Below are 15,498 nucleotides of genomic sequence, written 5' to 3'. Positions count from 1 at the left end.
ATCTTCGAGTTCTGCACGATCCTGTCCTCATCTCTGGAAAGCACATAAGCCCATGTTCACCTATTCAGACCAATACGTAACTGCCTATAAGAAGACATACATAAGGATGCGTTCTTGGAGTCTGCACTGTTGCTCCCTCCTTTTGCATCTTAGTCTTAGACCCCAGTTTGAATTTGGCCTTCATGTATTTGCTGCTGTTGCTTTTGAAATGGGGCACAGCCATAGGGGCTAAAATATACCCTCATTTTTGCATTCAAATTCTCTATCATGCTCTCTATTTTCCACAGACACTGAAAACCTCAAAAAGAAAGCAGAATGCTCCAGAAAGTACCAAACTGCAATTCAAGTGGGGTCAGATCTTCCGAACAGTCTTGTCATTTTTCACGTAGATGATTAGTGTAAAAGATCTCACACATTCCCTCTTCCTTTTAAAGCTTATCCCAGGTTTTCTTACCTAAAGGGGTAACTGAAGAAGGGTCTCCCCTGAATGTCTAATACAGCCTTACAAGTTTCAGCTACACCTCTTCTAGTGGACTATATTGTGCCAGGGAGCATTTTATAGTCAAGAGGCCAACAGCCACAGTCTAGCTGTATCATAGAATCATAGAATCGTTCCAGTTGGAAGACACCCTCAAGATCATTGAATCCAGTGATCCATAACCTAACTCCAGCACTAAACCATGTCCCTAAGAACCTTGTCTAAATGCCTTTTAAACCCCTCCAGGGATGGTGACTCCACCACTGCCCTGGGCAGCCTGTTCCAATGCCCGACAGCCCTTTCCAGGAAGAATTTTTTCCTAATATCCAATCTAAACCTCCCCTGGCACAACTTGAGGCCATTTCCTCTCATCCTGTCACTTGTTACTTGGGAGAAGAGACCAACCCCCCCTGGCTCCAACCTCCTTTCAAGTAGTTGTAGACAGCAACTATCCATGTAGACAGTGACTGTCCATACTATCAAAGTCCTTCAGCCTCCACAAAATGGTGACCCCATCCAAAACTGCCTACAGGGAAAGGTCCCTTGTCCATGTGAACTTCCAAACAGTTGCTGAAGACTTCTGGGGACAGAGGTAGGTAGCCTGGGCCAAAAATTCACAGATCTTTCTAATAACTGGACAAACAATAGAAGGCAAATTCCAGTGGGCCAGTACCATTCGTTTCACTACTGTAGATGTAGCCTTTAAAACATTCTCATCATCACAAAAAAAAAAGACGATGGATCATTTTTTTCTGGACTCCTTACTTTTAGCTTATGGGTTGTTCTCCTTTTCCCAGAAAGAAAGAAAAACGTTCACTGCTGATAAAAACTGTGCTGAAGTGGAGCACATCCACATCTTTCCTTTGGGATAAGCTTATGGTTTAATTCCTGTGACTCATAACCTTAGCTCCCCAAACTTGTTGACTTTCAGCAAGATAGCCAAAGGTGGGACTTGGGACTGCAAGTATGGACTCGTGTAGGCTATGGCTATGTAGATTAGGACTTTCCAAGGAGGTTAAAGAATGAAGTGTCCAGCTCACTTCAAACCCAAAGGCTCTACCTGGTCTTCACTCATACAGAGGGACCTCCCAACAGCACCACCCTATGATCCAGCAGAGGTAAAGTTGGGGATGGCTAAGGTATTATGTTTGGCCTTCACCATCTCCAAGCATACTTCATTAATTACTTGGATCACAATGAAATAAAGAGCTGGTCTGAGATTCTCATCTACTTAGTAATTTGTTAACTTCTGATAAAACTGAGCTTTGTCTTCTTATCTCTCTTTGCCAAACAAAGATGCCAAGGCCAGCAAGTGAACCTCATCTTTCACACAACTCACCTGATTCAATCAGTCACATATTGTAGTTGATCATTACATTTTCTAGATAACCACTTGCCTTCTATTCTATGATATAAAAAATGTTTGGTGCACTAAACAGCATTTAAAGGGAAGGAGGAGAAAAAGACAAAGCTCCACTGATATCATACCTTTCTTATCATGTTCCTGGGTGTAAACTGGCAGTTTAGCAATGTGCTTGATCCATAATCAGCAGGAATAACTGTTCTCTCTGGAACAAAAACATATTATTTATCCTCAATATACAACCATTGTACCTCATACTCCATGGACCATCATAATACCAAAGTTTCCCAATGAACAAACTTCACCATCTGATTTTTTATCATTATGATTTTTGAATCCTCAAAATATGAGCCTAGTTTTCCTTCAGGGAGATATGACCTCACTTAATTATACAATTCAGGTTAAAGGCCTGGCCCTTACTCACAGATGTTCTACGTTTCTTGGGAACTACCTCTCAGATATAACCACTATCAGCTTTGCTTTTCTGATATCTGCTCATATCTTTCAGGCCCCTCACTTGTAAGATATTGGGCTTTCTTGGGCACAGGCTGGCACCTCTAGCCTGCAGTCTTTAATGTCACCATTATTCATTATCACCAAATCTAAGGGAAAATGGAAACTCTGAAAACTTTGAAAATCAACTTTAGAAACTTCACCATCAATTCTGAAAATCTCAGCTCTGGATCAATGCCTTCATGGTAGAAATGGATCTACATTCCTTTGCTAGTAGTGATAAAATTTTGTTCTTATTTATAACAGCGTAATTCTGGAGGTATATTTATTTAGTCCCTAAAACTATTTCCTTTGGCTAAGAGTGGATTTACACATATGTAACAGATTATGACCTTTCTCCCACCTACTCCAAAGCTTTGGCACCATGTGTATTTGTAGCATTATACACACAGTAAGCAATCACCCTGTAAAATAGGAAGGCAACTCCAGGGAGCGAGTCATTGCCAATAGCAAAGAACTAGTTAGTTAAGAGGGTGGTTAATGTTCTCAAATACTGAGTGGTTAACAACACGTCAAGTGGCTGTTGAGAGAATGCTCGTATTTACTCTGAGGTCAATTATTCACTCATAAATTCCTTAGTTTGATTTCCTCGTAGTCTATTTCCTCTATTACATATTCATAATCATCTTCTCATGAGTTCTCCTCCTACAGCTACTAATTATTCTCTATGTTCACCACATAGCCTTTTGTGCTATATAGATGGTGAATAATAATTTCCATAGAGCTGAGACTTTTTTTTTTAATTAAAGCAATGTTCTTTAGAAATAAATGCAACAACCATCAATTAAATTTAACAAATAAGGAAAAGTCATTAAACAAGAACACCAGTCGAGATGCTGAGCTGAAATTCAAATGACATCAATCATACTTGTTCCAAAAGGTTGATTTAATCAATACAAATTCCACAGGGCTTCAGTAAGGGAACCATTCATACACTTGTTATTTTTCTGGAAGACGCAGTTACCAGCTCTAAACCTGGGGCAAACAAGCAGCGTCTCAGCTACTCTGGAAAAAGGTGTCCAAAAGCTGGGCTCCACACATTGTGCTTCTGAGAAACCACCAGAGAAGACACCTCCGATTTTGTATGGTGTCTTCACTTTTCCACATCAACAAGATCAGGTACAATGAACCGAAGCATTTGAAATACATCACTGAAGATAAGGGCTCACATTCCTTGGGGACTCAAAACTATTTACTTCTACAGGAGACAATCAGGTGTGTTTTCCTTTTTCAATGAGGATCTTCAAAAAAAGAAAAGCACAAGCCTTTTAAGGGAGGTTCAACTATTCCCTATTCCATTTAGTCAAAGTATCTGAGAGGGAAGGACTTGGTCACCAAGCAACTAGAACTAGATTAAGAAAAGTAGCCTGGTGGGTCTTACCAAAGTCAGTACTTTGGATGTTGGCTTCAGGGGAAGGGGGTAAGAAACTTGCAGCTCTGGAACTGGGTATCATCAAATATTTGTTTCATACAGCTATGTGTTTCATGTCTGGGGGATTGAAATAATTCAACTTAATCCCGAGAAAAAAAAAATGTATTTAAATTATCACACGAACCACAAGATGTTATTTACTACTGTCCAGTATGTACAGTTTCTGCAACAAATGTTGAATATTTTGATCCTATTTACTCTTCCCATATTAAAAAAAAAAGGGGGGGTGGCTCAGATGATCAGGGCAATGCAGACTATCCAAAACAGGCATAGATAGCATTTGGTTGGGATTCAATAAACTTTCAATTTTCTTGAATTAAGATGCAACAGTTTCAGACATGGAAATGGGGTGCATTTTATCATAGAAAGACAGAAGAGGAGAAGCTAATATTCTGCTCTTCCACAGCAGTTTTCTCAGCATACTTCATTTGGGTAACTTTGTGCCTGTTCCCAAATTCTCGATGGTTTGGAGTTTCAGTGTGGAAAATATAACAGAGCGGTGGATGCCGTCAAGACAGAAAATATAGCATGCTCTAATATGGGTTCATCATAAGTCTTGTGAGATTTGGGTCTCTTCTTTGCCATTCAGCCACCCCATGTGTTCTTTGCTTCTCTGAATCCTTCTCTCCCATCCCAGTCCTGTTTTTCCTTGGGTAACTAGATTGGAAACTCTGCAAGGACTGAGCAGTTAACACGCGGTCATTCATACTGCAGATACACACAACAACAACAACACAAAGTGTGCAATAAAGTGCATCTTGCCAGTTGTGTTTTAAATATCTATTTGGCCCTGAGCAAGAAAGAAATAGTGACTTGTGCGGCAGAGCAGTCTCTTGGTCCAGAAGTTGGATTGTGTCCTAGAGTTATCTCATAGATCTGCTTTCCAGAATTGTGGCCAGACACACACAATTCCCATTAAAGATTGCTCTGTGAGCTTAATTCTTCAATACCCCAGGATCTATAGATTACAACACAACATGCTATATCGTAATATATAGCAAATAGTATTGAAGTCGGTTGGCACCGGCTAAGTAAAGACCAAACAAAAGATGGATATTAGAGTCCAGAAAGAGGCACGAGGGATATGTTAGAAGCCAGTAGCCAGCTGTGCAGAGTTCAAACTGTCTACAATATTTCTGTGAGGGCTGCAAGCAGAAAATCCCATCCCATTATCTCCAGAGAAAGAAGAAGGACGGTGAAGAGAGAAGGCTGAATTATTAAAGGATAGGCCAAGTATGACTGAGAGCTTATTAAAAAGGTAGGAGGATGGGTAAGCGGAGAAACAGCTTGCTAGGCTGGTTCTATTAAAACCTAAGGCCAGATCCTCTGTGTAAATCAGCATAGCTCCATTGACTCGGCTTGACTGGTCGACTTCTCCGGCTTTATGGCGGTTCACCAGCTGACATTTCAGCCCATTAACTTGAAGCATTGCATGTTTTCCTGTGAGCCTGGGCTTTTGTTTGTTCTGCCCCCCACTCTTTTGCTTTTTCCCTGGCCAGAACTGACAAAATTCTTCAGCTGAAGCATCTGAGGAACGACATCTCATCAAAGATGGACGTTTCCATGGAAATATCTGTTTCAGATGAAATTTTTTGAGTCTTCCACGGATAAAATATAAATAACTGCTTGGACAAGTTTTCAATACATTAAAATAGAAACTTTGCTGGAGAAGCTGAATTGTTGTTTGGGTTGCATTTTCCCCCTCTTTTCTCTAATAAAGAACATACAAAGCCTGAAGAAAAGAAGTGACCAAAATGAAAATTTGCTGAAAACTTCCTCGAGGAGACAAAACCATATAGCAGGTTATTCCCCACCAGATGCCAACATTTATAGCCCTGAAGGCAGAAAGAAATGATGAAGAGCTGGTGGCATTGAATGTAAGGCAGAGGAGGGAGAAATGAGCACTCCTGGCTCCTCTCTAGAAGAAGGACTTTTCTCTTTTCTCCCTCTTTTCCTGCTCCTCCCTTCCCACTCATTGCAGCTACTGCCTCAGACCATAATCTGCTGGAAAAAAACAACCAGAGCAAGCTGTGCCTCCCCTGCACCAGCCGTTGCCGATACAGAGATCCTCTGACACCAATCTAAAGGGTTTTTTCCTCCTCATTTTGAGCATTCATTCACCCCTACAAATGGACCGACATTCAATTATATGGGGAAATATATTCCAGGGGTGAAACTGCTGTGACTGTCGCCCAAAATATGATCCCAAGGAAGAAGAACTGGTTATGGAAGACTATGCACTGAAAATGATTTTACAAATGAATATGTAAAATAAAACGCAGAGTTGTGTTCAAACACATAGAAGAGTCTGACCACAATGGGAGGTGGTAACTACATCGCTGAGAGTCTCCATGGGGAATCTCAGCTCAAGAGTACTAGAGGGAGTAGGAATGCACCCAGGATCCTGGATATATCCTACCACCCCATATCTGTCAGGAGTCCTGTGCCCCAAAATAGTGCTGGGGAACCGCTGCTGGAGGTCGTGCCCAATATGTGTAACGACAGCCAAGGCTGTGCTTTACAATGCAAAGATAGTATTGAAGATGTAAGATTCAGCTGAGTATTTCCAGGGCTTTACCTTACCATCACTACCCAGAAAGCTCTCTGTAAATGGAATGTTCCAACTGAATCAATCCATGCTTCTGGAAATGCAGAACCAGCTTCCTTGGCATAGTTCAGAATAATGAAGCCTCCTACGACTGGGGAAGAGAGCTAGAACTACCAGCTGCTTTGAATGTTTGTAGAGGAATACTTGGGGACTAGGTCATAAATACACCAATATATTCCACTTTCCAGGAGTATGTTTGGCAATATACAGGAGAGAACTGCTGGTGGTGTGAAACCTCAGCTGGGAGGTTGACTAGAACGGTGCGTAATCCTACACATGGACGAATATGGTCAGGCCATTTTATTGCTGTGCATAAGGTCCCATAAAGAATGTGTCGCTTGACTTACTTTTTCCACATAAAGGATAAAATATATGTTTAAATCACTGCTTAGCTTTAGGCAGCGCTCAGCTGCTGACCAGCGTGGATATTCCATCTGAAAAGACATGCAGATTTGTCATCGCTGCCAAAGTGGTTTTGCACGGCAAGTACTAATGCAGAATGAGACAAGAACTACTTATTTTAGTGGAGGAAAACTCCAGATTTACCCGAGCTAGTTAGGTGAGGTCAGCTAGATTTAAATAAAAAGAGTTTGTTAAACCACAAATGCAATTAAAACCAAAGAGATTGCACTGGGGATAGGTGTTATTCAGTATGTGTGAGGCCATGCCAGAATCTGGCTCTGAATAGTTTTGATTAACAAACCTGAATCTGAATGGTTGGAGAACTGTTCATTTCGTTAAGCCATTATTCACGGCCTGTGACTGGTCATAAGTAATGCTCTGCATCTTGATGAGAGGATTGAAGCTTACACGGGGATGATGAATGCCTGACAGCCGATAATGAATAGTGTACTTCCCTCACAATTCACAAATGCTCTGGGCTTTCGGAATTGTAAACTACCAGGCCAACTCACTGAACAAGTACATTGAAATCCCATTCCCCAAAGCAGCAGGATTTCAGCTCTTTCTCTAGGGGGTAGAGTTTAATTTCCCTAAATCAAAGCAATACAGGTCAGAGCAGGTGTCCGAGAGCTGTTTGTTGGTTTTGTCTCTGCAAATACAACCCAAACCCTCAGCCACAAATTCCAGCTTAGGGAGGGAGGTGGGGCATTCCCTGCGAGGTCAAATCCCAATTTTTCCAAAAAGCACTATCACTCCATGATCCGGGCGCTTCTACTTGCAGTTGAAGCAAAAAATAACCCACACGATCACATAAATAGCAACCAATGGAAGCCAAGCAATCCATTCATCAATATACTGGCCAACAGACTGTCTTAATTATTTAACTATTCTGGTAAAAGCTAATGCATAAAGAACTTAAATGGTGCGTGGAACTTGCGCAGGGCTTTCAGCCAAAGGGAAATCTCACACAAAACACCAGGCAGTTCAAAGTCTTCCCTGCATGCAAATGGAGCAGAGTCCGCTACTGCTACCCCGAGCAGCAGGATGAGTAGCCAGGGGCAAAGCGTTGCAAATGATGCTTGGACCAACACACCACAACGCCGTTTTCCAGCTTTATCACAGTCTCTAAACACCAGTTTGGCTTGTGCCCAGTCATATGTATCTCCCCAACTGAAAATAATGCAAGCATGCAAGGAAAATGTTTCACTTACTGACCCAAAGGAGAGTGAAATGTAGAATAGCTGTCAAGTGAAGTTTGGACAAAATCACTTAAGAACATTGAGGAAGACCCTATTCTGGCCTTTCAGTGCTTAAAAGGGGCAGATAAGAAATATGGGGAGAGACTTTTTATCAGGGCCTGTTGCAACAGGACAGGGGGTGATGGTTTTAAACTAAAGGAGGGAGATTCAGGCCAGACATGAGGAAGAAATTTTTTTACAACGACGGTGGTGAGAGCCTGTCCCAGGTTGGCCAGAGAGGTGGTGGATGAACCATCTCTGGAGACATCCCAGGCCAGGCTGGACGGGGCTCTGAGCACCCTGAGCTGGTGAAGATGTCCCTGCTCATGGCAGGGGTGGCACTGGAGGACCTTTGAAGCTCCCTTTGAACCCAAACTAGTCTATGATTCTATCAAGATGCACACGCCACAGCTGAACATTTATTTGATAGACAATCATGTGCAGAACACTTTACCCACGGCAGACAAGAAAGAAATGGTTTGTCTTGAGATATTTGTATTTCATGGGTTGATCTTTCAACCAAGCTGAAGAACCAATTAATTGAATTAACATGGCATATCAGTCTCCGGAGCACTCAGCACTTTGCAACTGTGTGAAGTCTGTTTCTGTGGCAGGTCTGCCTACACATCTTCAGCTAATAGCGCTACAGTCTATTCGCTTCCATTTACAGCCACGTCTTTGCTCGCTGGAAATGACAGCAATGGCACTCGGTCAGTTGGTGGCTTGGGACAAGCTTCAAGTTGGGAATGGCTTATGTGAGAATCTTAGTTCAGCAGTATCGTACTGGGCTGGTGACTCCAAAAATAAGCAGAAGACTTTCTGCTGACCCACAGCCTCAGTTACACTTTCACTCGGTGCTTCTGTTTCTGATGGGTGGGTGACGGGACTAGGAATTATGGACTTTGATCTTCCAGGGCTGGTACACGACCTATCACACTAATATTCCTTCCTGCATCTCTAGCAGATTGATTTTCAAGAATTTAAAGGATAGCTTCAATTTAAGATTGGAGAGGTAGATTGGGTAGTCCCAACCCTGCCAGAAATTACATATGTAATTTCAGTTAATTACTCTTTCTATGCTTCGGTTTCCACATAAAATTAAGTTTTCTTTTACACTCAAACTGCCAATCTTTAGGCCGTGGGTCACTTCCTACCACTTTTTGTACAGAATCCAGCACAATGAGACTAATTTTGGCAATATTATTTAGTTCTCTTGATCTCACCATCAAATATTTTTATTAATCTCAATTTCACCCTAGCTGTCCTATGTAAGCGCGTCTTTCTTGCTGCTTGCACCCTCCCATTATTGGTAGATATTTAGCAGGGAACTTGTTTCATGGCCCTTCTACTGGGATACAGATTTTACAGTGAAAAGTGTAGGATATTATTCCAAACTATTTGGGGCTGGCCAGTGTCTCCTGCTTTGGGAATCCCTGGGAACCAGTCAAGCAGCACCTCCATAGCTTTGCATATGCAGGAAAGTAATGTGGAGTTCCTGAGGTCCACTGGATTCCTTTTCACAGAATCACAGAATGGACTGGGTTGGAAAAGACCTCAGAGATCATCAAGTCCAACCCTTGGTCCAACTCCAGTCCATTCACTAGATCACGGCACTAAGTGCCATGTCCAATCTCAGTTTAAAAACCTCCAGGGCCTGTGAGTCCAGCATCTCCCTGGGCAGCCATTCCAATGCCTGAGCATTTTCATTATGTTTACAGCAGAAGGAACAACTGGGGAAGAGAACAGTACTATTCCCAAGCACATATAAGTTCTGCTTTTCCAATATCTAAAGCAGCTTTCCCCAAAAAGTGCCACCAGGATCCTTTGCAGCTCTCCAGCAAGCAGCTGCTGACGGTCACCTCACTTTGTAAATGCCTTGCTAGGCAATTCTCCGGGGCAAAGCCACCAGGATTGAAATGCTGAGAGTTAGTAGGAGCTTTTCTTCAAGGACTTCCTATTTCCTACCCTTTCTGTGGTTCATTTTCCTTCCCCCTGCCTTGCCACTTCCTCCATGCACCCTTCCCCCTCATGGCTCGCGTATAGAACTCACACATGCCTAAGGCTCCTTTTCGTTACATCTGCAGATACTCTCTCCTCTTTTTCTCACTCGAACCTACCCACTTGGACTCTGATTCCTCTACTTCCAACCACACGGACCACCCCGCCAGATGAGAGAAGCTCTTGCGCATTCTTGACGTTCTCAGGTTCCACCAGCAGCCGTGTGAACAAAATTTCAACCAAGCAAATGGTCCGAGTGGCAAGCAAGCAAAGCTTCAAAGACTTCAAAGGGAATTTGTGGTTTTCGTGCTAGCATTTTTGTGGTAGTCATCCGCTGCTAGTTAGGTCTAGTATCAGCCTTAACCAATCAAGCCACTTCACTTTCAAAAGCCAGCCCATAATTAAAAAAGAAGGCCAATGGACTCTCGATGATGCAACGATGTGTTCTCAGGTGCTCTTCTAGGCACAAGGCCAAAAGCTAAGCTACCGTTTATGCAATTTGAAATGAATGGCATAAAATTAGGCACTGACTGGAATTTCTCATTGCAATTCTTAACCGTTTTGACTTTATTTTTCCAACAGTCAGCAGGTTTTTCTTCTGAGAAGTCCTTTAAAAACAATTAGATGGCTCCTTACCATGACTATCAGTTTACTGAGATGCCAGGATATTGCACTTAAAGACCTTTCATGTTCCTCACTGCTCCTCTTCTGTTTCTCAACTAGGCCAAATTCTATTGCCTTTATTCATACTATAGCTTCATTTCACAGCTCACACTGTTGATTGCAGAATTGACTCCTAGAATAAATTACCACTCCAGCGTACCAAGATGACCCAAAGTCCTTGCTGAGGGCTGTTTCAAGCCTTTGTCAGGCTTTTCTTATCCCGTTTCATCATCCACAAGGCCAGGACTTTCTCACGGCTCATCAGCTGGTTCCCCCAGAACTGGTAGACAAATACCTTCCCATGTTTACTGTGCTTCATGGGAAAGCACAACCGCATCACTAACGCCACATGCATCTGCCGTCGCTCTCATTAATTTAGCAATCCCACCGTGTATCTATCATTAAGAAAGGTATTTGCTGTCCAGTTTCAAAGAGGCAGGTTTTATACGCGAAAACGGTTGTGTTGGTCAACGCTTCAGTGAACCAGGCTTCACATTAATATTTCCCACATTTGGATGATAAAATACACACTTTTAATAGCAGGTACCAGCAATTGAAGCAATCATTTAGAACATTTAGAAGCATTTAAAAGTGTGAATCTCTAAGACTTATCAAAACATCGTGTACCTATCCTCTTTTTCTCCAATGAACATCCAGCCAACTCAGACCACTTTTACGCGCTGACACCCACCTGAGCTGATGCACAAGGTGGAGCTTAGTTATGGAACCTCTTCTTGGAAATCAGTTGGGATGTTTCTCAGTACAAATCCCCAACCAAAACCAATTGCTTACCAATCATATCTCAGGAAGAACACGCAGGGTGCAAAGTCAAGTCCCCAAAACACAGAATGCCAGAGCTAAGGTGATCATGACCTAGTCTGGAAAGGACAAGCTGCTACACTTGATGCTACGTAGCCTCAGGGGAATGTGCAGTAACTGGTTACCCCAGTGCCCTATAAAACCTGCTCCCGGGCTTTCCACAGTTGCTATTAATAGGAGTTATAAACAGCCACGGACCATAACACGAGATTAGCTGTTATTATATCTGTTTCACAGATAAACTATCTGACAACCAGTAAAACTGAAATGGAAACCAAGCGTCTGCAACTGCATCAGTTGGAATGCTACGGCGGGATCCTGGGGAAGAGAGCGCTCCAATGGGTACGACATAAACCCACAAGTTTTATCCTATTCCACCGCTGTGCTCAAGTGAAACAGAAAAGTCCTGCTACTGCTGTCATGTCTCCACTGCGGTTCTTTGACGACACAGGACTCCCACCTCTCAGTAACTCCCACCAACAGTAAAAAGTTATAGCGTGGATACAGTCTAAGGCTGCAAATGGACAAACAATTATGGTACTTGAAGTTGCTGGTGCCTCCTAAATGTTTGTTTCTGGCCCCGTGCTATTGCTTCTGCAGTCTGAAAAATTCAGAGTAAGCTCTACGTGGTTTAGGCCAAATTATTTAGGCTAAAGAATTGAAATAGTTGCCTTGAGTCAGCTGGTTTTGACTAAGTGGGAACTTTCTTGCCGATATCTCTTCTGGTGGCAGCTCACCTTCAGCTCCAAGATGTTGCTGAGCACCTTGAAGCTGTAGGAGACTGTTTAAACTTGACCATATGAAGCAGAAGATGCAACTAATACACCCAGTGAAAGGCAGACTTCACTAATCTTTGAAAAGGCTGCAATATGATTTGGTTGCTTGCAAAAATAAAAATAAAAAAGCAGTCTATCTTGCATCATCTGCAATTAGCAGATGGCACTGAAAGGGGGACACGTTTTAATGGCAAGGAGAGATGTCAGGGGTCATGATGAAAACCTGGATCTCCTGCTAGATCGTGCTGCAATTTCCTGCAAAGTATTGTTTTGTCAGCACCTCCACCTCCTCTCCATAACATGGAGATGAAACCATTCAGATGCATCATCTGCAATTAGAGAGGACCAGATATGTCACTTGTAGGTTACCAGGTGATGAGCTCTACGGAGCCTTCCACCTCTTGGTCATCGGTTGAATTCAACCCGGTACCAAAATCACAGCCAGGCATTTTAATTACATGTTCATGTCACGTTGGGTTGAGCGCTTTTCAGGCATCGTTTCTCATGTGGGTGTCTGGCATCTGGCACAATCAGGCTTCACCTTAGTTGGGTTCCTTAATGAACATTTCTGGCTTAGGAGGCTGTAGGAATGTGGAGCTGAACATAAATTGTCCCTGTTAATAAAAATCCCATTCACCTTTAACCCAGGCTAAGGACACACATTTTCTACTATGATATGCACAGTGAAAAGTCAAGGAGATTAAAAACCAAACAACAATAAAAAAACGAGAACCCAACATTGATTTTTACCCAACAAAACGTTTATTGGGGAGCAAGAAGGGAGACAATTGATGTTACAGTTTTTGAAAGCGGGTTTCGTTAATCTCTCTCGACTTGCCAGTAATACCGATTCCTCCCAAACGACTCAGCCTGAAACAGGCGACTCATAATGCTAAACTTAGGTACAGTTACAGTTGACTGAAAAAGGGACTTAAAGTGGAAATTATTATGCAACTGCTAATTTTTGCATTGCTGCCAGTGCTGAAGATGATCCTGAAAGCAGCCATCATCTTCTGCTTGATTTGGTACTCTTCTGTCCTTCTGTGCAATGACAACAGTAACCTCTGAATTATAGTATTGCTTGGACTTTTCCCATTTCTTTCTGCACAGGCAAAAAGAAATAAATACATCTTACTCAAAGGCACAAAATCTTTGGAATTCACAGCATTTGGTGAAAATGAAAGTGATCAGAGAAGTACTAGTTTAATAAATTCTGCTATGCATATATACCCCAACGGAATACGCTGTGTTTTACTTTGGCAAAAGCAGAGTCCCAGCACACTTAATGCGCTGTTGTTTTCTCGTCAAAAATCTCTTATGCCACATCAAACAGGTCACTGCGCTGAAATCACAGCTACGTTTTAAGTAGATTGTGCTCACTTTTTTAAAGTAGATTGGTTTTACTTTATGAATGCATCATAAAACGGGAACTCCATAACTTTGCATTGACACTGTTTTACTGTGGCAATTTACCATTGTAATGGCACTATTTAGGAAACAATGAATGAACTGCAATGAGATAATTAAGGAATAATCTCCATTATGTTGAAGTACACAAAGCAATAAACAGCTGCCAAAACTGATTAATAGCTGAAGCGAAGACATCTAATCAATCTAATAAACTGCTTATCGTAAGAATATAGCGGCTTACGCTATGAGACATTTATCTTATTGATACAAACTGCAGTATTTTCCTTTCTTTAGGATGTAATATCATGAGACCTTGATTGTTCTTCCATTAAAGTCAAGGATAAAACTCACATTGTGGGCCCAGGGTCAAGCCTTCACTGCGCTGATATCAATGAAAATAAATGCTTCCTTTTAATGTAGAACAGCTCTGCTAAAGAACAGTTTTCCCCCTCTATTATAAAACATCCTATGGCACTGAAAGGGGGACACGTTTTAATGGCAAGGAGAGATGTCAGGGGTCATGATGAAAACCTGGATCTCCTGCTAGATCGTGCCGCAATTTCCTGCAAAGTATTGTTTTGTCAGCACCTCCACCTCCTCTCCATAACATGGAGATGAAACCATTCACTTGTTCTAGGGGATTATTTAGGATTTAGTTCACGTAGCATGTAAAGAAACATAGATAGAAGACAGTGTGCAAAATTCAGTGTCTCTGAGGTAAAAGCAGAGAGGAAACAGTATGGATTGCTCGATTCTGTCTTGTAGCCAGTACAGGAATGGGAGTACAAGTTCAGCTGAACTTCCTAAACTTCCGTCCTGTTCCCCGTTGCTCCACCCATGGACTTTCTCCAGCTCCCAGCGTGCTGTCGATATTTGGCTTTTCTGCTCCTCACCTTCGACTGGAGGGGTGAGGGAGGTGGTGTCACAGCAGCAAAGAGACAAGCCCAGGGAGAGATGTCCCCCCCGGTGTGTTTTTTCACCCCTCTTCCACTTTATGTATCACCATAAATAGCAGTTCCCCCTCTAAACTAAAGCACAAAATTCCTCAATAAGGTGATAAACAGAGAGCTGTTCGACCACAGTTTTACGTCATAAATTGCAAAAACAATCTTACCAAGATTTAAACCAGGCATAACACATTGGCTCAAGGTGAGTATCATATTTGTTGAGCTTTTCATCAAACAAGATGTTTGTATCTCCTCATCCCTGCATAGAAAAGAGGCATTAGAACACATATTCTCTCAGGAGGTGTTTAAAAGACGTATAGATGAGGTTCTTAGGGACATGGTTTAGTGCTAAATTTAGGTTATGGCTGGAATTGATGATCTTGAAGGTCTACTCCAACCAAAATGATTCTATGATTCTCCTACCACATGTTATAATTGCCCTTTCCTTGCACAGAACTGAAGATGTATTTGGAGCTGGACGATTCTCAAAGTTGCTCTGAAGCAAACCCTTTGTCTTAACGCTAGTAGGAAGCTCCTTCGGTTTATCCAAATACAAATGTTGATACAGAAACTCATACCCAATAATAACACAGGTATGAATTTATTGTTTCAGCAGAAGCTTCTATGCAAATCAACCCACAGATAATTAAAAATGCCTCCAGTGCCTGGGCGGGTAAAAGATCAAGCACTTGCTGGATTACAACACAGCCAGCGCTCTGATAAAGCCTCGTAACATCTTAGGAGCAGGAGCTACCAACCTGCGCGGGTAGCAGGACGGATTCCATCAGCCGACATGTACAAACTCCTGTTCATCTGTGCCCGATCTAACCTGCGAGGGACTGTTTGCAGCT

This window comes from Streptopelia decaocto (assembly GCF_964273445.1).
Source record: "Streptopelia decaocto genome assembly, chromosome: 2".
In the NCBI taxonomy this organism is placed as follows: domain Eukaryota; kingdom Metazoa; phylum Chordata; class Aves; order Columbiformes; family Columbidae; genus Streptopelia; species Streptopelia decaocto.
Note: the sequence above shows the minus strand (reverse complement) of the source record.